Genomic DNA, 24551 nt, shown 5'->3' on the forward strand with positions numbered 1-24551 from the left:
ATAATTATTATTTAATTTGTGGTGGACAAAGGCAGAAGAGGGCTGGACTAAATGCCCCAAGGGGTCTTTTCCAGCCCTTGATATTATTTTTATTGTTATTATTACTAACATTGAGGCTGGGTGACCATCTGCCAGGGGTGCTTTGCTTGTGGTGGACAAAGGCAGAAGAGGGCTGGACTAAATGGCCCAAGGGGTCTTTTCCAGCCCTTGATATTATTTTTATTGTTATTATTACTAACATTGAGGTTGGGTGGCCATCTGCCAGGGGTGCTTTGCTTGTGGTGGACAAAGGCAGAAGAGGGCTGGACTAAGTAGCCCAAGGGGTCTTTTCCAGCCCTTGATATTAGCAGCAGAGATCGCCCAATCCTCCCTTAGTTCCTGGACGTGGCCGCAGCTCGCCCTGGCGACCTGTGGCCACGTCCAGGAAGGGAGAATTGAGCAAGGAGGAGGCAAGTGGACAATATCAACAGAAAGGAGGAAACCATGAAAATGAACAAAATCTGGCAAACAGCATTTTAAAACTCTAAAATCAGGACAGTAAATAAAGAAACAAACTGTGAAAACGGGAATTCCAGACATGAAACAACCAGGTAACACCTCCCAACAAAGGATTCCCACAGGTAGGAATCAGCCAGACCTTGAAGCTGCAAGGCTTTTCACTGCTAATCAAGGTGATTAATTGCAACATTCACACTTGCCTCCAACAGACAAGAGTTCTTTCTCCCACCCTTGAACATTCCACAGATATGTAAACTCTACATGCCTAGTTTCCAACAGACCTCACAACCTCTGAGGATGCCTGCCATAGATGTAGGTGAAACGTTAGGAGAGCATGCTTCTGGAACATGGCCACGCAGCCCGAAAGACATACAACAACCCTAAAGGGTAAATGTTTTCCTCCTGACATTAAGTCCAGTCATGTCTGATTCTGGGGTTTGGTGCTCATCTCCATTTCTAAGCCAAAGAGCCAGCGTTGTCCGTAGACTCCTCCAAGGTCATGTGGAATGACTGCATGGAGCGGCGTTACCTTTCCGCTGGAGCAGTACCTATTGATGCACTCACATTTGCATGTTTTTGAACTTCTGGGTTGGCAGAAGCTGGGGCTAACAGTGAGGGCTCACTCTGGTCCCCCAATTCAAATCTGCTGCGACCTTTCAGACCAGAATTTCAGCAGCTCAGCGCTTTCACACGCTGTGCCATCAGGGGATATTATTTCCTAAAGGTGAATATACAATATTTCTGATTGTTTTTTTTTTGTCTGTTAGAGGCAAGTATGAATGCTGCAATTAGGAAAAATGATAAGGATGTAAAGGCCTTGCAGCTTTAAACCCTGGCTGTTTCCTCCCTGAGTGAATTTTTTGTTGGGAGGTGTTAGCTGGCCCTGATTGTTTCCTGTATGGAATTCCCCTGATTTCAGAGTGGTGTTCTATGCGATATGTTATGTGCTTCTGCCGTCTGTGGCCGTGAGAAAACAGAGCATTTACCAGACTTTGATGATGGGAATACTTTGTTGGGAGGTGTTAGCTGGCCCTCTCACGATATATTGAAAACATTGACTACAAAAATGCTTTGGATAATCCAGAACATTGGATAAGCGAGTGTTGGATAAGTGAGACTCCACTGTAATTACTACATAGCATTACTATGCATGGAACTACTTTTTCTGTCAAATGTGTTGTCCAACATGATGTTTTGGTGCTTAATTTGTAAAATCATAACCTATTTTGATGTTCAATAGGCTTTTTCTTAATCTCTCCTTATTATCCAACATATTTGCTTATCCAACGTTCTGCCGGCCTACTTATGTTGGATAAGTGAAACTCTACTGTACATGTTTAATGTTTAATCCCTTGTTTTGGGAGTAGTAGTTGGTGACTGAATGTTTTGTTAATTAATTAATTGAGTAGAGAGTTGTAGTTGCTGGGATTTATAGTTTTAATAATTATATATTATATATACTAGTTGTGCCGGACCACGCTTTGTTGTGGCGAAGTATGGTGGTATGGGAAATAAAGTATTGAGGAACTGGTGGTAGTTAAGGTAAAGGGTAAACATGTTGTCGAAGGCTTTCATGGCCGGGATCACAGGGTTGTTGTATGTCTTTCGGGCTGTGTGGCCATGTTCCAGAAGTATTCTCTCCTGACGTTTCACCCACATCTATGGCAGGCATCCTCAGAGGTTGTGAGGTATGGATACCTCACAACCTCTGAGGATGCCTGCCATAGATGTGGGCGAAACGTCAGGAGAGAATACTTCTGGAACATGGCCACACAGCCAGAAAGACATACAACAACCCTAAAGGGTAAATGTTTTTCCCCTGACATTAAGTCCAGTCATGTCTGATTCTGGGGTTTGGTGCTCATCTCCATTTCTAAGCCAAAGAGCCAGCGTTGTCCGTAGACTCCTCCAAGGTCATGTGGGATGACTGCATGGAGCAGCGTTACCTTCCCGCTGGAGCAGTACCTATTGATGCACTCACATTTGCATGTTTTTGAACTTCTGGGTTGGCAGAAGCTGGGGCTAACAGTGAGGGCTCACTCTGGTCCCCCAATTCAAATCTGCTGTGGCCTTTCAGTCCAGAATTTCAGCAGCTCAGCGCTTTCACATGCTGTGCCATCAGGGGATATTATTTCTTAAAGGTTGTGAATATACAATATTTCTGATTGTTTTTTTTTTGTCTGTTAGAGGCAAGTATGAATGCTGCAATTAGGAAAAATGATAAGGATGTAATGGCTTTGCAGATTTACAGCCAGGCTGTTTCCTCTCTGAGTGAATTTTTTGTTGGGAGGTGTTAGCTGGCCCTGATTGTTTCCTGTCTGGAATTCCCGTTTTCAGAGTTGTGTTCTTTGCGATATGGTATGTGCTTCTGCCGTCTGTGGCCGTGAGAAAACAGAGGATTTACCAGACTTTGATGATGGGAATACTTTGTTGGGAGGTGTTAGCTGGCCCTGATTGATTCATGACTGGATTTCCCCTGCTTTGCTACACCCATTACAATGGTCCACGCTGGCGTGGCACTTCTGAAGGACAAGAGTTCACTTCCTGAGAAAGGAAGTGTCTATTCTCCTGGGGCTCCGTTCTCCCAAACAAAACTGATCTGAAGCTAGTCCGAAGTCTGAAAAATCTTCTGAAGAGATATCATGACCAGGAAACCTTTGTGTAGTACTTGTAGACTAGAAATAACAAAAAAATTAAAATTGTTGCAAAGTTTATTAAAATATTTATTTATTAAAATGCAAGATTGGTGTTAATTCTATGTAATGTTACTATATGAACATAATGTTGTTAATAAACTTCTGGTTGTAAGGTAAACTCTTTTATCCATTCTATTCACCTCTACCTTCTACCTTTTATTTCTCGGTGATTGGGGTTTTTTTGAGGGGGGGGGCACCAAAATCCTGTTTCGCTTACACTTGAAAATTTCCTTGGGCCGGCCCTGCTGGCGACCTGCGGCCGCGTCCAGGAAGGGAGAATTGGGCGATCTCTGCTGTGTGCACGCACACAGAAGAGATCGCCCAAACCTCCCTTCGTTCCTGGGCGCGGCCGCAGCTCGCCCTGGCGACCTGCGGCCGCGTCCAGGAAGGGAGAATTGGGCGATCTCTGCTGTGTGCACGCACACAGAAGAGATCGCCCAAACCTCCCTTCGTTCCTGGGCGCGGCCGCAGCTCGCCCTGGCAACCTGCGGCCGCGTCCAGGAAGGGAGAATTGGGCGATCTCTGCTGTGTGCACGCACACAGCAGAGATCGGCCAAACCTCCCTTCGTTCCGGCCCCCACAGCAGTGGCTTCCTCCTCCTTCCTCGAAGAAGGTGCATGCCGCTGCTGTCCTTTCCCTGCACAAGCCTTTGCAGCCCTTTCTGACCTCTCCCGGCAAAAGCATTTGCAGCCATTCCTGGCTCCTCCCTCTCCCTGCACAAGCCTTTCCTGCCTCCTTCCTCGCCCTGTGCCTGCCTGGAGTTGGAGTTTTGCTTGTGTTTACAAAGGTATTATAATTATTATTTAATTTGTGGTGGACAAAGGCAGAAGAGGGCTGGACTAAATGCCCCAAGGGGTCTTTTCCAGCCCTTGATATTATTTTTATTGTTATTATTACTAACATTGAGGCTGGGTGACCATCTGCCAGGGGTGCTTTGCTTGTGGTGGACAAAGGCAGAAGAGGGCTGGACTAAATGGCCCAAGGGGTCTTTTCCAGCCCTTGATATTATTTTTATTGTTATTATTACTAACATTGAGGTTGGGTGGCCATCTGCCAGGGGTGCTTTGCTTGTGGTGGACAAAGGCAGAAGAGGGCTGGACTAAGTAGCCCAAGGGGTCTTTTCCAGCCCTTGATATTAGCAGCAGAGATCGCCCAATCCTCCCTTAGTTCCTGGACGTGGCCGCAGCTCGCCCTGGCGACCTGTGGCCACGTCCAGGAAGGGAGAATTGAGCAAGGAGGAGGCAAGTGGACAATATCAACAGAAAGGAGGAAACCATGAAAATGAACAAAATCTGGCAAACAGCATTTTAAAACTCTAAAATCAGGACAGTAAATAAAGAAACAAACTGTGAAAACGGGAATTCCAGACATGAAACAACCAGGTAACACCTCCCAACAAAGGATTCCCACAGGTAGGAATCAGCCAGACCTTGAAGCTGCAAGGCTTTTCACTGCTAATCAAGGTGATTAATTGCAACATTCACACTTGCCTCCAACAGACAAGAGTTCTTTCTCCCACCCTTGAACATTCCACAGATATGTAAACTCTACATGCCTAGTTTCCAACAGACCTCACAACCTCTGAGGATGCCTGCCATAGATGTAGGTGAAACGTTAGGAGAGCATGCTTCTGGAACATGGCCACGCAGCCCGAAAGACATACAACAACCCTAAAGGGTAAATGTTTTCCTCCTGACATTAAGTCCAGTCATGTCTGATTCTGGGGTTTGGTGCTCATCTCCATTTCTAAGCCAAAGAGCCAGCGTTGTCCGTAGACTCCTCCAAGGTCATGTGGAATGACTGCATGGAGCGGCGTTACCTTTCCGCTGGAGCAGTACCTATTGATGCACTCACATTTGCATGTTTTTGAACTTCTGGGTTGGCAGAAGCTGGGGCTAACAGTGAGGGCTCACTCTGGTCCCCCAATTCAAATCTGCTGCGACCTTTCAGACCAGAATTTCAGCAGCTCAGCGCTTTCACACGCTGTGCCATCAGGGGATATTATTTCCTAAAGGTGAATATACAATATTTCTGATTGTTTTTTTTTGTCTGTTAGAGGCAAGTATGAATGCTGCAATTAGGAAAAATGATAAGGATGTAAAGGCCTTGCAGCTTTAAACCCTGGCTGTTTCCTCCCTGAGTGAATTTTTTGTTGGGAGGTGTTAGCTGGCCCTGATTGTTTCCTGTATGGAATTCCCCTGATTTCAGAGTGGTGTTCTATGCGATATGTTATGTGCTTCTGCCGTCTGTGGCCGTGAGAAAACAGAGCATTTACCAGACTTTGATGATGGGAATACTTTGTTGGGAGGTGTTAGCTGGCCCTCTCACGATATATTGAAAACATTGACTACAAAAATGCTTTGGATAATCCAGAACATTGGATAAGCGAGTGTTGGATAAGTGAGACTCCACTGTAATTACTACATAGCATTACTATGCATGGAACTACTTTTTCTGTCAAATGTGTTGTCCAACATGATGTTTTGGTGCTTAATTTGTAAAATCATAACCTATTTTGATGTTCAATAGGCTTTTTCTTAATCTCTCCTTATTATCCAACATATTTGCTTATCCAACGTTCTGCCGGCCTACTTATGTTGGATAAGTGAAACTCTACTGTACATGTTTAATGTTTAATCCCTTGTTTTGGGAGTAGTAGTTGGTGACTGAATGTTTTGTTAATTAATTAATTGAGTAGAGAGTTGTAGTTGCTGGGATTTATAGTTTTAATAATTATATATTATATATACTAGTTGTGCCGGACCACGCTTTGTTGTGGCGAAGTATGGTGGTATGGGAAATAAAGTATTGAGGAACTGGTGGTAGTTAAGGTAAAGGGTAAACATGTTGTCGAAGGCTTTCATGGCCGGGATCACAGGGTTGTTGTATGTCTTTCGGGCTGTGTGGCCATGTTCCAGAAGTATTCTCTCCTGACGTTTCACCCACATCTATGGCAGGCATCCTCAGAGGTTGTGAGGTATGGATACCTCACAACCTCTGAGGATGCCTGCCATAGATGTGGGCGAAACGTCAGGAGAGAATACTTCTGGAACATGGCCACACAGCCAGAAAGACATACAACAACCCTAAAGGGTAAATGTTTTTCCCCTGACATTAAGTCCAGTCATGTCTGATTCTGGGGTTTGGTGCTCATCTCCATTTCTAAGCCAAAGAGCCAGCGTTGTCCGTAGACTCCTCCAAGGTCATGTGGGATGACTGCATGGAGCAGCGTTACCTTCCCGCTGGAGCAGTACCTATTGATGCACTCACATTTGCATGTTTTTGAACTTCTGGGTTGGCAGAAGCTGGGGCTAACAGTGAGGGCTCACTCTGGTCCCCCAATTCAAATCTGCTGTGGCCTTTCAGTCCAGAATTTCAGCAGCTCAGCGCTTTCACATGCTGTGCCATCAGGGGATATTATTTCTTAAAGGTTGTGAATATACAATATTTCTGATTGTTTTTTTTTTGTCTGTTAGAGGCAAGTATGAATGCTGCAATTAGGAAAAATGATAAGGATGTAATGGCTTTGCAGATTTACAGCCAGGCTGTTTCCTCTCTGAGTGAATTTTTTGTTGGGAGGTGTTAGCTGGCCCTGATTGTTTCCTGTCTGGAATTCCCGTTTTCAGAGTTGTGTTCTTTGCGATATGGTATGTGCTTCTGCCGTCTGTGGCCGTGAGAAAACAGAGGATTTACCAGACTTTGATGATGGGAATACTTTGTTGGGAGGTGTTAGCTGGCCCTGATTGATTCATGACTGGATTTCCCCTGCTTTGCTACACCCATTACAATGGTCCACGCTGGCGTGGCACTTCTGAAGGACAAGAGTTCACTTCCTGAGAAAGGAAGTGTCTATTCTCCTGGGGCTCCGTTCTCCCAAACAAAACTGATCTGAAGCTAGTCCGAAGTCTGAAAAATCTTCTGAAGAGATATCATGACCAGGAAACCTTTGTGTAGTACTTGTAGACTAGAAATAACAAAAAAATTAAAATTGTTGCAAAGTTTATTAAAATATTTATTTATTAAAATGCAAGATTGGTGTTAATTCTATGTAATGTTACTATATGAACATAATGTTGTTAATAAACTTCTGGTTGTAAGGTAAACTCTTTTATCCATTCTATTCACCTCTACCTTCTACCTTTTATTTCTCGGTGATTGGGGTTTTTTTGAGGGGGGGGGGCACCAAAATCCTGTTTCGCTTACACTTGAAAATTTCCTTGGGCCGGCCCTGGTCCTATGTTATGAAGCCATGATACTAGATAGACAATAAAATGAATGGCAGTTGGCAAAGAGATAGCAATGCTGTCTGTTTTTAGTACGAGCTTTTGTGGATTTTATTCCACTTCTTTAGATGCACTAGGTGCAATATACTCTTCAAGCCCACACTGTAGCTGTTATGAGGGGCTTAGAGTATAGAAATAGGTGATTTGTGACATTGAACAAAGTTTTTCTGTACTGGATTTTTTTTGGGGTAGACCATTACATTCTAAACCCCACCCAAGCAAGCATGCAATGCGCTTGAAGATTGCATTCCATCTATGTTCTTCTGATTAGAGTGAGATGAATACAGAGGCTAGAACATCTCTCCATAAAGGCTGCCCTTTTCACTAATCTGAACCTGGTACAATTCTTGCAACTGACAGGTGCCAGTTCACTTGCCTGCTAAGCAAGGAATTTGGATTCTTGAAACCTGTCTCTTTAAAGTCCTCAACTTTGCCTTCAAATGTGTCATGTAGTGAAGTAAGAAAAAGGACTTCTTTTCCAGACAATTTGCACTTGAGGCACTTTTGCTTTGAGGCCTCTCACATCACATCCAGATATGAGTAGGAAACAACGCTGCCACAGCAATGAGATGTCAAGAAACTATGGTTGCCAGTTCACAGGATAAAATACTCAGTCTGATCTGTCCCTGTGCCTTTTTTGTCAGGAGTCAGTCACACAGAAACCAGCAGTTGAAGCTTTGGTGGCACGAAACTAAACATTGGATGCTAATGGCTGCACAACAAAAGGCTGTTTAAAGATATAGCAGCTGTGGCTGTTTGCAAATCTAACCAGGATGTCTGCTAAACAGTTTGAAGTCCCTCCATTTGAGCAAAAGCATAAATAGCATACCCTACAATTTCTCAAGGGAAAACCAGGACATACCCCTGCCCCCAGGTTAAATGGTTACAAAGAAGTTTTCCACTTTAACACAATTTGCAACAACTAAAGTCAACTGAGAAGAGGGGGGAAGCAGAGGGGGAGGAGAGAGAAGCTGGAACTTTTAAAAAGCTGCTGGAAAAGTAGGAAAGCAGAGGATTAATTACAGCTGTATGTATGAGATTGGGACAGTTGAAGAGGATGAGATAAGAATAGAAAAATTGGGAGGACAATGGGCTAGCAAACATTTGGATACAATAATTGGCCTCATTCCTCACCAGAAGGGCTTAGTTTTGCCATATTTTTATTTCCTAACGAACCCAGCTCTTCTGCTTTTAGCATCAAGTACAAGGATGGAATTAATCAGAGTAGGAAAAGATGGGCTCATAACCATTACGCAGGGGGTAATGTGTTTTGTGTGTGTTTTGTTAATAGAGAGCATTAGAAATATTTAGACATTTAAAATTTATTGCACACTCTTTGTAAAACACAGGCAGAAATCTGGCAATGTTAAGATTTCCCTGGACATTTTATCTTCATGCATTGTAATGATTCTCTGCTTGAGTTTTGTATTTTTGAGCAGATAAAATTCAGAACAGTTTTTGGTTCAGGGAACAAATTCCAATTTGGAAAGGGTACGAGGTGTTTCTTTTTACAGCAGTAGGTTTGTTATGTGATTTCAGCTACCTTAAGAACTGTGGATTTAGAACCCAGTGTGCCAAACTTCCAAAGGGCCAGACAAGATACAGACAGGTTGAAGGCAAAATCAGAGGTTTCATTCGCCTTTATCAAGGCGGATGCCAGCAGTCTGTGTTCCAAAGACCGACATACTGCAATTGTAAACAATTGGTCACTCATTGGGTGCTGGCAAGGATTTGCCACCTCATTGGATGAGACATGTGTCCACTCTTGCCTTGATTGGTTCTAAGTTGAGGTGGGAAATTGAATAAAGTGTCACTGGTGAATTTGAAATCTTGCACATGTCTGTGGGTCCTCCCAGGAACAATGCACACTCATAAAGGAATGAAGTTGATCACGAGTTAATGGATCTTGATGTCCCGGTGCTGGGCTTGAACAATATGTGTCACCTGGACAGACAGAAAGGTATTTAGGGTGCTGGCATATATAATAGAGACTGCACAGAAGAGGGTTTGCCACAACACTATAGATGAGGAAACATTCCCAAGATAATATCAGATAATATCACAGCTCTTGTGGCTGTTCCGACAGACCCATTATGTGTGCCCTATGACTTTTCCAGGGTAGTGTAAAGGGGTTATACACAATATGTGGCTATCCCCTGAGGTCTGGGGTGTGGGAAAAGGTTAGGCAACATTCCAGGGAGAAGTTTACTGAAGGTTAGCTAAGTATTAAGGGAGAGGTCAATAGGCGCTCACTGTCTGTTCCTATTGAACTGTGAACTTTGGGGTTCAAATTTTTGGGGTCCAATTTTCAATAACAGATTGTGCTGAGGCCAGACATTGGCCAAAAGCATTCCTGGCTGGCACCTTCCATGCTAAAGAAGTGCTGAATTACCCTGTGTTTCAGTTGAATTGTAAAATAACTTCCCAAGGTGCCAAATCCTGTCTTTCAAAGAATTTCAACACTTTTGAAACCTTTTTTTAAAGTTTCAATTAAAATCTTAAATAGATTCAGTGCTTCAGTTCACACACGTGGAACCACCATATGCCTCTGAAGCAAAGAGGGAAGAATAAAGAGGAATTTTTACCAATCTGGATATTTTTCCATTATCATTTGTACAAGGTGCAGCTCATTTCTATATCTCAACTGAAGTAAATGCAAGCTCACTTTAATGCAGTCTCTTCTCAGAGGGCAACTCAGAGCTCAGTTTCTGAGCTGAAAATAACCTCGGATCTCTACTTGCTGGCTGGATATAATAGCAAGATACCATAGGACAAACAGGATATCCAGTGGCATTCAATCTGAAAATAACATCACATATACGTTGGGATTCACCACGCATTATGACAAATCCATTGGGTGTGAAGAACCTGTTGCCCCACGTCCCATATTGCCCGACTTACCTTTGGCCTCATCCTGCCTGGGGAAGCATCTGCTAGCCGGCTTCCCCTCATTATTGCAAATGCAACACGGGAAGCCTCCTGTGTAGCCGCACCAGTGTATTCTCTACTCTTTTGCCATGAAGCCAGACCAGAAGTAGATGTACATTGTGTAATGGGCTTGGTGGCAAAAGAGGAGAGTAACCAACACACAACGGACAAATTAGCCCATATGATGAAGTCGTAAATGGCATCACAAGGGGCCACCACGGATCTCAGATTTTAGTTAATTCAACTGAAGTCCCTATACTTGCCACATGTTGGGTCTACCAGGTATTTGATATAATGTTGATTTCTAAAATTCTAGGGAGAAAACCAGTTTGTTAAGTTCCTGGTAGATTGGTAAATATAACAAGAGGTTTAGGTTGAACTTCATGACCCATAAGTCGTAAAGGCATTTCTTAAAAGGTATAGGCCAGAAACTGGGATCATGCATGGACTCAATTATCACCCTGACAATTGATTACACTGGTTACATCAGATAGAAGGTGGAAACCAAAGGCATATTGAAGGGGTATTTATTCTCCATTCTAGGCACAAAAGCATAGGGTTTTTTTTAACATTAATTCTACACCACAAACTTTTTAAGCTAAACTTTTGTCTTGCACAATGTTGTCTTCACTCCAACTCTTAGCTTTGCTTGCTCTCCATGCACTTGCTTTGCTTTGCTTCCTTGCAGGTTCACCTAAGGGCTTAGTTTCTCTCCAGTGTCAGCATAGCAACATGACACTCCAAAACACACACCCCAATCCTTCTTGCATTAGTAAACTTTAGTGGGAGTGACAGGCCTAACTGAGAGAGATGAGAAGGTGTCTGAGAAAATTTGCTAGAACACTGTGGTGAGGTGGAGAAGGAGGGTTATTTTGCCAGCACACTACCCACTGAATCAGCACTTCCAGGGACATTGTCATTATGTGAACTTTACAAAATACTCTCACAAATACAAACTGCAAAATGGAGTTAAATGTGCTGGTGAAACTGGTTGACAGGAAAACTGAGCTGTGGTAACTGTGAGCACTACTCAAATGACATCTCAAGATCATGTTTGAAGACTGATGTGTTCAAGGATTCACAAATCCACTCGCCAGCTAGCCATTGGAAATGCCCTTTTTGTTCTGATGAGAAAGAGAATTCCAATCTTCTTTGTGGGCCTGGAGAACTGTCCACAGAGTTATGCTGACCTCAGAAGCATTGGAGAATGACAGGGGATTTTTCTCATGCTGCACACTCACAGAATCATGGAGTTGAAAATGGCCTCATGAGTTACTCTATCCATGTAGAACAGGGGTTCCCAAACCAAAGCCCTCCAAGGTCATTCACCTGGCTCTCGTCCTCAGTTTTACACTTAGGCTCACCCAAAGTCTGAAATGACTTGAAGGCACACAACAACAACAACAACAATCCTAATTAGCTTGACTATCTCATTGGTCAGAAGCAGGCCCACACTTCTCATTGAAATCCTGATAGGTTTATGTTGGTTAAAATTGTTTTTATTTTTAAATATATTGTTCTTTCATTGTTGTTGGTTTTTTTTTGCACTACGAAAAAGACATGTGCAGTGTGCATAGGAATTTGTTTGTTTCCCCCCCCCCCCCCCCCCAAATACTGGTAGCTAGATTTTCAGTGATTCTGGCCATGAAACCCTTCAACAACACATTTAGCAATAACAGTTTATTAAAGTTCCCACCAAACACAGAAACCAATCAGCTGTAGCGGCAGACGGGCCATCTCAGCCAACCAGTGTGCAGATCCTAGCCAGCACCAACTGCACCAATCGTCACTCGAGGCAGTGTTAGTCCATTGTTTTGAATAGCTGTCAAACCTCTAAATCCCAGTATGTATTCCATTGCTTTTATGTCAAATTTGAGAGCACAGACTCTCCTGACATCCACTTTGGCTGAGTGAATAAAGCCTCTGTCCCTGTGGCATTCATTCATGTCTCATTCAATTTTCAGAGCCTAGGCACAGCAGGATCCTGAACCCATGGTTTAGCAGAGCTGAAATCACACATCAGTAGGATGGGAGAAAGTGCTGCTGTTGGTAGAAAACTATTTCCAGGACTCTGAAGGACTAGCTGCTGCAGTAAAAACTACAAAGAGGTGCCTGTGACACTTTACAAATAGATTTATTGTAGCATTGACTTTGTGAAATAAAGATCCCACTTCAGCAAACACATGAAATATTACCTGAGAATAGCACAGGCCATTTTTCTGATGAAGTGGGCTTTCTGAGCTATGAAAGTGGCTGCTGCAAAGTCTAGAGAATTTTAAACTACCACATTGTTTTTATTAAAGATACAACGAATGATTTATAGATTATGCCCTCCCAACCCCAGAGCCTGGAAAACTGCTACAACTTCCTCCTCCCCTTTGACATACATCTTATTTTGAAAATGTCCAGTGGTAACCTATTTGATTTCTTTCTACCTTTACAAAGAGCGTTGCCTTAAGTAAAGTCAGTCCCATTAATCCATCTAGCATCACTCGATTGCTCTTGAGGGTGCCAGACAACAGCATTTTCTAGCAATGCCAAAGATGGAACTTATGACTTTCTACATACAAAACAAAGGCTCTGCCACTGTTCTTAATTTACAAGACTAAAGATTATAGCAAAATTAAGGTCTTTATACATTTCAGACAAAGCTATATATATGTATGTGTGTGTGTGTGTGTGTCTTTCTTTTCGATCTGACTAGTTTAGGTCTGGTTAAAAATATCCCAGTTTCTTTCTTCTCCTCTGACTTTGCATTTTTGTCCTCATCTTATCTCATTTGCTGCATGTTCAAAATGCAGAAGTAGTTTTCACTCAATTTAGTAGAGGGGAGGAGATGGCGGACTTTTGCCCTTCCTGTTGGGGTCAGGAGAAAAACTGCTGCAGCTTCTCCTTTCTTACCTGCTTTTCTTCATTAATCTTGACCACACTCCAGTTAGTTGCTTAGCCACCCATGTCATGGTTTTCATCTATGACATGTTGGAAGGTGCATTGTGGACTTCTGTGGGTGGGAAAAATTGTGCAGAATTTTGCTCTTGAGGAATCTTCCATGTGATGCAGAGTCTGGTACAATATGGATCTCAATCACTGGACATCTTCCCAGTATACTTATAGACCTGTTAGTTATCCACATTTGAACTAGACTACTTACTAATATATTTTAAAACAAATCTTAGCAATGGCTTCATGAGTAGCCTAAAGTCAAGTGTGAAGTTTTAGGAAACCAGAATGATTTAAGTATAAAAATGTCAGAACCTTTAAAGCTCAAAAGTGGAAGAGAGAAGTAGAAGAAAAAGAAGGACTTCATTTATGTACACATCCAAAACTGAAAATATTTTTACCCTCTGAAAGAACATCTCTTTTCCTCCTCTTCCTAGCCCTACTTCCCTTTATTTATATTCCACCTTTTCTCCAAATAAGAAAAGGGGAGGTCAGGAAGAGGAAGAGGAAGGAGGGGAGCAAATGTGAAAAAGTATGCATCCTGGAGTACTGTTTTTCACATCTTATAGTGAGAGATTAGCTGTGTAATTGGAATGTCAATAAATAACAATAGGTATGGTATCTTTGTTAAATCTGGTTGTAAATAACGTCTATGTCTAATGGTTCTTATATCGAGACAACCTTAATATAGCGCAAATTACAGTCAACATACAGATATGTGAATTCATATAAAATTTTAACGTAAATAGTCTCTTATTGTAGTAAGAGGGTTAGGGTTTAGGGTTAGGGTTAAGGTTAAGGGTTAGGGTTACAAATCAATTGGGTGACACAGGACTCTCTTTGATGAACCTCTCTTATAGCATCCCAGACCTCTTTCACAGTTTTATTCCTCACATGCACCAGCTGATTTGGCTGAGGGCACAGTAGTATGGACACCTTAGCCTTTGTATTGTCGAAGGCTTTCATGGCCGGGATCACAGGGTTGTTGTATGTCTTTTGGTCTGTGTGGCCATGTACTTCTGGAACATGGCCACACAGCCCGAAAGACATACAACAACCTTAGCCTTTTATCACTTCTTGATCTGTGCCTGTAATGGTGCCCTCTAGTTCTTCCTTGGTAAGGTAACTTTCCATCATTATGGACCAAATCTGATAATTTGAATCTGAAAGTTTCTCAAAGATCATGGTAATATGGCCTCTGGCTGCCATCTCTGCTGTTTCTCTCAGCGCTCCCAAGCTGTTGTTAAGCCTTCTTCAATATTTTGTGATCCACTAGGACTTCTAAACTTCAAACTGCCTCTTTGAGACCCTCAACACTCAAAGAGGCCAATCACTATTCACAGCCAGTAGCCCAATAGCCAGCATTCACCATATTTGCAGTATTTCTCCAAAGCTCAGTCTTTCAGTCCATTACCAGCCATAAATCTCACTACAGCTAATTAGTTTTTTATCAGCTTCTTCACACACAGAATGTTGCTGGCAGCCTGTATCTCAGGAAATTGAGATAAATCTTTATCTCATTTTTTCAACCTTGGAAGGAACTTCTTGAAAGCACAGAGATCACACAGACATAATGAAATTCAGCTTTCAAAGAAAGCGGCTTCCCTACTTTATTAACAAGATATTTACAAGGCATATTTCACATGTGTCTACTCTTATTCACTTCATGGTGAACAGAGCACCCAGTACAGAGCACATTGCTTTTCTTTTCTGGTTTGCACAGGAAACTCCAAATATGACATTCTATCAATTTTACACACCTCCATTGTTTTAACCTACGCACTACTGAAACCATAGTTTAAACTATAAGCCATTTTCACTCAAGAAACCATTTTTTACAGCCATACACTATGGACCAAGCCATCACAGATCAATTAAATAAATTCTATAAGAAATTATACTCTAGTAATCAAATAAAGAAAGGAAAAAAATCACAATATTTAGGAAAGCAAAATCTCCAGAGGATTTCTGACTATCACAAAGAAATATTGATTAAAGAAATAACCGAGGAAGAAATACAGTTATTAAGAAATTAGACTCAACCAAAACACCAGGCCCAGATAGATTAACGGAAGAATCAGAACTAATAACAACTCTGAAGAAACTAATGAACCAAGCTCTAAATGCCCAAAGAATTCCAGAGTCATGGAAGAGCGCAAACATCAGAATGATTCATAAAGAAAATTTGGAACCCACATTCGTCAAAAATTACAGACCAATTTCACTGTTGAACATTGATTACAAATTATTCGCCAGTATACTTGCGGAGAGACTAATGATATTTCTGATTGATTGGGTAAAAGAGGATCAAACAGGCTTCCTCCCTCAAAGGCATATAAAGAGCAACGTAAGAACAATTATAAACATAATTGAGTATTACAAAAAGAATGATTAAAAAAGAATGTGCACTGTTAGCCCTGGATGCAGAGAAGACCTTTGATAATGTAAATTGGGATTTTTAATATTATTAATTAAAGAAATGGGCATGGGGCACTATTTTACACTATTTTGCACTATTTTACGAATGCGATAAAATCAATTTATGATCAACAAGAGGTGAAAATTTCAATAAATAGTCTAAAGGCCAAAACTTTCAATATTAATAAAACAAGACAAAGTTGCCCCTTAAAGAATAATAGAATCATAGACTTGGAAGACACCTCGAGGGCCATCCAGTCTAACCCCCTGCTAAGAAGCACAAAAATCGCATTCAAAACACTCCCAACAGATGGCCACCCAGCTTTTGCTTAAAAGCTTCCAAAGAAGGAGCCGCCACCACACTCCGTAGTATAGATAGTAGTATATCCACTACTATTTATAATGTCCATGGAAGTTTTATTGAATAATATAAGAGAAGACAAAAAATTAATTGGAACCAAGATAAGAAAAGAATCATACAAAATATGAGCATTCGCCAATGATTTAATTTGTATCGTAGAAGATCCAATTGAAAATATACAACAATGGATGAATAAAATAGAAGAATTCAGAAAATTATCAGGCCTCAAAATAAATACGAAGAAGACAATGATTCTGACAAAAAATATAACTAGGAAGAGACAAGAAGAATAAGAAATTGTGGGAATCCAGATTACAAACAAAATTAAAAATTTAGGCGTATACGTTACCGCTAAGAACACTTAAATATTAAAAAATAAGAAAAATGGAAAGAAATAAAAAAAGGATGTAGAGAACTGGAAATACTTAAATCTCTCCTTAATGGGGAGAATGTTGGCAATTAAAATGAATATTCTATCAAAAATGCTATTTTTATTTCAAACCATTCCAATCCTAAGAAACAGATCTTTAAAACCTGGAACAAAGATCTAACAAAATTCATATGGTGTGGAAAAAAAGCCTAGAATAAAATTAGTGAACCCAATAGATGAAAAAAAAAAGAAGTGGTTTTGAACTCCCATATTTGAGATTATATTCCGAAGTGTTTGGGTTGCTCTGGATAAAGGTCTAGTCTAATCTTAGTAAAATCAAGATTCTGACATTAGAAGGTTTTGATTTGAGAAGCGGTTGGCACTTGTACATGTGATATGATAAAAGAAAATTTGAAAAAATGGTAACCATTTTATAAGGTCTGCATTAATAAAAATTTGGGGAAAATATAAAAATAAATTATACCAGAAATTGTGATGACTCATGGGCCTTGTAGTCCTGTTCCTAGTACTATTGTGGCAGACGAAGAGGAAAACATGGGATTTCCGCCGTTTCAGCCAGAATCGGAGCCTCTCCACCTGGAGGATGTTTGTCCTCAAGAATGTAGCCAAACAGGCCTTGGGCAGAATTCCCCCCCGGTTTCCCGGAGGGACAATTATAATAGAGATAGGGGAGCCAGAGAGGCTAATCGCCGGAGCCTGAGAATCGCTGCCAAACAACTAGCTGATTAGGTTCGCTTCTCGTTCTCTAGGGAAAGTGTTCTGTTGGCGGGAAAACGAGACCCAATATAGGTGCTGGTCGCAAGGGGAACTTTGCGGAGTCAATTGTTCAGCTTGAGGAGAGAGATCGTGTGTGGACTTCGTAACCCCAGTTCCTTGTTTCCCGGATCAAGTTTCCAGCCTTGCCTTGTTTCACGGACTTCCTTGGACTCTGTTCATGTTTCATGTTTGCCTCGTTCCAAGTCTTTGATCTAGCCAAGAATCAAGTTTATTTTCCAGCCTAGTTGTCAAGCTACATTGGACCTTAAGGACTCTGTCATTCCCCACACTATTGCTTGGCAAAGTGTGTGTTTCGGTCAAGTGGATTATAACTTTGGACTCTAATATCTTATATTGGACAATACATTTCTGGACTATATTTGACCTCATCTGGAAGGTCTGCTTCTGAACTTTATTCTTCACTTGTTTTTATTGACTTTATATATTTCTATAATAAAGATATTAGATAGATTCTGGCCTCTGTGTAAGGTTATTGGTGCTCTGCAGCCTGGGTCCTGACAGTTTGACCACCTTAAGCACCAAACAACCTAAGGCCAGAATGTCTACAGGAACCGGAGCAGAGGCTCAACCGGCCAGTTACACCATTTCCCAAGAAGAATTCAATAGAATCCGTGATACTCTCCGAACGCAGGAGGGTGAAATACTGGGCTTGAAGGAACGCGGAGTGCGTCTTCCTGCCCTAGCGCTACCAACCAAGTTTTCTGGAGAAGCTTCCAAGGTTCATGTTTTCCGTCGCCAGTGTCAGGCGTACTTAGAAGCCCGCCAAGCCGAATTTGCCCAAGAAGATGTCAAAGTGGCATGGATCTACAGTCTCCTAGATGGGCCTGCGGCCAATTGGGCGACGGCGCTGTTTGATGCGGGTTCCACGCACCTAAGCTCTGCACAAAGTTTCCTGAACCACCTTAGAAAGACCTGGGGGATCGAAGACGACGAGGAGGCGGCCGGCCATAAACTCCGGCGTCTCTTCCAAGGGGACAGGCTGTTGTCCTGGTACATAGCCGAGTTCCGGGTGCTGGCTCAGAGCACCGGCTGGAACGATATAGCCCTTAGAGGACAGTTTCGCGAGGGCCTCAACTTCGAGATGCAGGAAGAGATCTCTAAGGTGGATCCTCCAGGGACTCTTGAGAGACTCATCAGCCAGTGTCTACGTGCCGAAGCCCTGATAGCCAACAAAAAACAGTGGCTCCGAGGCCAGAGTGGAAGAGCCGGAGTGAAACCCCCCGCTTCTGCCAGTGTTCAGCCACGTCCAGCATGGAGAGTCCCACCGCCAGCCCCAAACCCCATGGGTAGCGAGGAGGAGCCGATGCAGTTGGGCAATGTCCGCCCCAGACTGGATGTTGCCGAAAAGGCCCGCCGCCAACGTTTGAATTTGTGTTGGTACTGCGGGAATGGGGGCCACTTCGTCAGAGAATGTCCAGCCAAAAGGAAGCCCGCCGCCCGCCTGGCGGCGGCATCCTCCATGGAGCCGGAAACGGCCGAGGCGGCTGGAGCCAAGCCGGCGGGGGAAGCCAGCGACCGGGCGTAGAGAGGCTCGCCAACCCGGTCAAAAACCCCACTCAAGAGCCGCAAACCGGGGTCCTATTTCTCCTGATGGTCACGCTGTGGTCAGTGAAAAAAGGACCCGTCATGATCCATGCCATGATAGATTCAGGGGCAACAAACAACTTCATCGATAGAGAGTATGCCGACTCTCTGGGATTACAATATCATGATTTCAAGAATGCCCGGGTGGTGCAAGCCATAGATGGCCGTCCCCTAAAGACAGGTCCAGTAAGCCAATGGACTGAACCCACCAGGATGTGGATAAGGGAACACATGGAAGAAATTTCCTTCTTCGTTACCGAGGTTCCCCACTTCCCTGTGATTTTGGGGATTCCATGGCTGACACTCCACGACCCAAACATCTCCTGGTCCAACAGAGAACTACAGTTTGCCTCAAGATATTGCCAAAACCATTGTCTAGTAGCCAAGGTCTGTCATGCCACGGACGCTGAGCCCATCATCACCTTGCCCAAGAAATATTCGGACTTTTGGGATGTTTTCAATGAAAAGGAAGCCGAGAAACTACCCCCACATAGACCCTACGACTGTGCCATTGACTTGGTGGAGGGGGCCCCAATTCCGCGAGGACACCTCTACTCCCTGACTGAACCAGAGCAAGAAGCTCTCAGGGAGTTTATAGAGTCAAACCTTCGCAAGGGGTTCATCAGACCCTCTCAATCCCCAGCTGCTTCCCCAGTGATGTTTGTGAAAAAGAAGTCAGGGGACCTACGCTTGGTTGTGGACTATAGAGCATTGAACAATATCACGAAGCGGAATCGCTACCCCTGCCTTTGATCTCAGACCTATTAGACCGGCTCCGAGGGGCCAAGGTTTACACCAAGCTGGATCTCCGGGGGGCTTACAATCTAGTTCGCATCAAGGAAGGGGACGAATGGAAAACCGCCTTCCAGACCAAATTCGGATTATTTGAGTCCCTAGTCATGAATTACGGTTTATCCGGAGCTCCCGCAACATTCCAGCATTTTGTCAACGATATCTTCCAGGATTATCTAGATCGGTTCTTGATCATATATTTGGACGATTTTTTGGTGTTTTCTAGATCACAATCGGAACACGAGCAACACGTCAGAATGGTGCTACAACGATTGCGGGATCATGGACTATATGCCAAGTTAGAAAAATGCACCTTTGATCTGCAAGAAGTAGACTTCCTGGGATACCGCGTCTCACCACTAGGGCTCTCCATGGACCCGGCAAAGGTTTCAGCAGTATTGGAATGGCGGGCGCCAACCAACAAGAAGGAAGTGCAGCGCTTCTTGGGGTTTGCAAACTACTACCGCAAATTCATCCCAGACTTCGCTCGCTGGACTGACCCAATCACCAGCTGCATCCGTGGGAAACAGCCTTTCCACTGGACGGAGCAAGCAGAGAAAGGGTTCCACCAGCTAAAGCAGTTATTTACGACCCAGCCAATTCTACAGCACCCTGATCCTAAAACCCCTTTTGTTGTGCAGGCTGACGCCTCTGATGTGGCAATTGGGGCTGTACTCATGCAGCCAGTGGGAGAACATCTTCATCCTTGTGCCTATTACTCCCGTCAACTGACAGCCCCAGAGAGAAATTACACTATTTGGGAGAAAGAACTTTTGGCCATAAAGGCAGCTTTTGAAAATTGGAGACATTGGTTAGAAGGGGCCAAATTTCCCATTGAAGTTCATACTGATCATCGAAATTTAGAGCACCTAAGGAACGCACGAAAGTTAAATCAAAGGCAGCAGCGCTGGGCCTTATTCTTTGAACGTTTTGATTTCCAGATCCATTATGTAACCCCGGCGCAGACCAAGCAGGCAGATGCTCTATCACGGAAACCAGAGTATGCTGCAGGACGCAGAGAAACCTCAGAATCCCGATTGCTGCAACCCGAAAACTTTGCCACGCTCACAGTGGGAAACACCAAATCCACTTCAATTGAACCAACTCCCTCTAACCCAGAATCCCTTTGCGCTCAAGAAATTAGAGCCAGTCAACAGGCAGATGCCTGGGCTCAAGAACAGATTCGCCAAGGACCACGTTTCCCTTTCTCACTTAAGGATGGGCTACTATGCTACAGGAATCATGTTTACATCCCCCCAGGTCCAGGCAGAGAAAAAGCACTTCATCTGTGTCATGACAGCAAGCCAGCAGGGCATTTTGGACTTTTTAAAACCATGCACTTGATCCTACGAGATTTTTGGTGGCCCAAGATCCGCAAGGATGTGGAGAAATATGTCAATACCTGTCCTGTATGTCAGCGTTCCAAGACACGAAGGGAGAAGCCGTCAGGGCTACTGCATCCCCTTCCCACTCCTTCTCGCCCATGGGAGATAATTTCCGCGGATTTTATCACTGACCTACCACCCTCCCTTGGATTCACCACGATCCTAGTGGTGGTGGACCTTTTTACCAAGTTGGCCCATTTCATTCCCTGCGATGGTCTCCCCACGGCCAAAGAGACTGCAGATTTATTCCTTCAACATGTTTTCCGACTACATGGATTGCCCAAGAGTTTAGTCACTGACCGTGGATCTCAATTCACCTCTCGTTTCTGGAAAGCACTACAGAAACTATTGGGTATAGACTCTCGTTTATCTTCAGCTCACCATCCCCAAACGGATGGGCAAACTGAGCGCACCAATGCCACTTTGGAACAATACCTTCGCTGTTATGTAAACTACCAACAGGACAATTGGGCTTCCCTGTTACCTCTATCGGAATTTGCTTACAACAATGGTGTCCAGGCTTCAACTAAGGAAACCCCGTTCTTTGCAATCTACGGCTTCCATCCACGTTTCTTTCCTTCTGTCATTGAAACTTCAGAAGTCCCTGCAGCGGAGGACTGGCTGCAAGAACTCACAGCGGTGCAACAACTCTTGCACCAACAACTGGATCAAGCCAAGGAGGACTATAAACGCCACGCTGACGGTCATCACCAGCCGGGCCCCGAGATCAAGGTAGGAGATCGGGTTCTGTTGTCCACTCGCTTTTTGCCCTCCCACCGTCCCTGCCGGAAGTTAGATGCCCGTTTCATTGGTCCCTACCCAGTGGTGGCGCAACTTAACCCCGTGACTTTCAAACTCCAACTTCCGCGCTCCATGCGCATTCATCCGGTGTTCCATCGTTCCCTGCTCCTTCCGGCGGATGGTGTACACCCTGATGCGAGCCGGTCGGCCCCCCGCCCCTGTTTTGGTGGACGGGGAGGAGGAATTCGAGGTTCAGGACATTTTGGATTCTCGCTTTCATCGCCGCCGCCTCCAGTATCTCATTGACTGGGTGGGTTTTGGCCCCGAAGAACGCTCTTGGGAAGACGCTTCCACAGTCCATGCCCCCGACTTAGTCCGCCGCTTCCATCAGGCCTACCCTGCCAAGCCGCGGCCCCGCGACTCGAGGAGAGGGGCCATGTTTGAGGGGGGCCTTGAGGGCGGGGATAGTGTGATGACTCATGGGCCTTGTAGTCCTGTTCCTAGTACTATTGTGGCAGACGAAGAGGAAAACATGGGATTTCCGCCGTTTCAGCCAGAATTGGAGCCTCTCCACCTGGAGGATGTTTGTCCTCAAGAATGTAGCCAAACAGGCCTTGGGCAGAATTCCCCCCCGTTTTCCCGGAGGGACAATTATAATAGAGATAGAGGAGTCAGAGAGGCTAATCGCCGGAGCCTGAGAATCGCTGCCAAACAACTAGCTGATTAGGTCTGCTTCCCTTGGGAAATTCTAAGGAGTCATGCATCTGGACAGAGTTGGGTTTCGCTTCTCGTTCTCTAGGGAAAGTGTTCTGTTGGCGGGAAAACGAGACCCAATATAGGTGCTGGTCGCAAGGGGAACTTTGCGGAGTCAATTGTTCAGCTTGAGGAGAGAGATCGTGTGTGGACTTCGTAACCCCAGTTCCTTGTTTCCCGGATCAAGTTTCCAGCCTTGTCTTGTTTCATGGACTTCCTTGGACTCTGTTCATGTTTCATGGTTGCCTCGTTCCAAGTCTTTGATCTAGCCAAGAATCAAGTTTATTTTCCAGCCTAGTTGTCAAGCTACATTGGACCTTAAAGACTCTGTCATTCCCCACACTATTGCTTGGCAAAGTGTGTGTTTCGGTCAAGTGGATTATAACTTTGGACTCTAATATCTTATATTGGACAATACATTTCTGGACTATATTTGACCTCATCTGGAAGGTCTGCTTCTGAACTTTATTCTTCACTTGTTTTTATTGACTTTATATATTTCTATAATAAAGATATTAGATAGATTCTGGCCTCTGTGTAAGGTTATTGGTGCTCTGCAGCCTGGGTCCTGACAGAAATCCCCATGATGGATTTCACCTTTAGAAGCCATACAAAGGAGAGAACTAGGATGAGAAAAATGGCCAACCTGAAAAAACAAAATGGAACTTACATCTTAAAATCCCAAGAAGAAATTAATAAATTATACAAAAACAGTTGAAAGGGTATTATAATAAAGACAAGAAAAGAGGATTTCAGATAAAGATTCAACATTGGACAAAATAATTGTATTAGAAAGAAAAATAATCACCAAAATATACAAAATTCTTTTGAAATGGTCAACAGAGACTGAACAAGTAAAAGATTGTATGACTAAATGGGCCACCAACATTGGACATTTGATAAAAATGGAGGAATAGGAAAGAATTTGGAATAATAAATCAAAGTATACTTATGCATATGATTTGAAAGAAAACTGGTACAAAATGATGTACCAGTGATATATTACCCTAATAAATTGGCAAAATGTTGGAATGTTTTAAGTTTTTGTCAAATATGTTGTGTTGTTGTTTTGGGCCTGTCCCTGTTGTGAGACGCCCCGAGTCCCTTCGGGGAGATGGGGCGGGATATAAAAATAACATATTATTATTATTATTATTATTATTATTATTATTATTATTATTATTATTATTATTTAAAAAATATCCAAGATAAAGGCTAGAAATATCAATCACATGTGGGCACCTTCTTCCACCTGTGGTGGTCCTGTAAAATTGCAAATAATTTTTGGAAAAATATACACGAAATAATCTAGAAAATATTAAAAATAAGAATTCATTTAAAACCAGAATACTTTCTTCTGGGAGTGACAAATGAAACAAAACCAGAGAAAAACAACGATATTTTATTTAACTATGTCATTACTGCAAGCAAGAATAATTTATGCAAGAAAATAGAGGGTTAAAGAAAATCCAGCAATAAAAGAATGATTAATGAAAATACTTGACATAATGAGTATGGACAACTTGACATGACAACTTAAGAACTATCAAGGCAACCCATAAAAAATAACAGATTGGACATTATTTAAAGACTATTTGAAACAAGAACAAATGAAAATGATAATCCAATTTTAGGAAGAATTACAGGGAATTTTCTTGGATCAGCACAGAGACCAACACACAATCTTCACAGAAGAGGTTCCAACTCAAAGGCATTGGATACTATGACCATTGGTGGCCGCTCTGTCTTCACAGCTATTCACTCAATGTCCACCAATGTCCACAAGATGGTGCTGTGTCCGTCTCTCTGCCTCCATCCTCCTCTCCCTCCTTCTCTTCCTCTCAGTGGTCAGCAAAACACAGCACCGTCTTCTCAGTTTCTATTTATTATGGGTTTAGCAAGGAAGGAACCTTTAAAGCAACAGTACACAAAGCCCCTGGTGGAGCAGCTGGTTAAATTGCTGAGCTGCTGAACTTGCTGACCAAAAGGTTGAAGGTTCAAATC

This window comes from Anolis carolinensis, chromosome 2 (genome assembly GCF_035594765.1).
Source record: "Anolis carolinensis isolate JA03-04 chromosome 2, rAnoCar3.1.pri, whole genome shotgun sequence".
In the NCBI taxonomy this organism is placed as follows: Eukaryota; Metazoa; Chordata; class Lepidosauria; order Squamata; family Dactyloidae; genus Anolis; species Anolis carolinensis.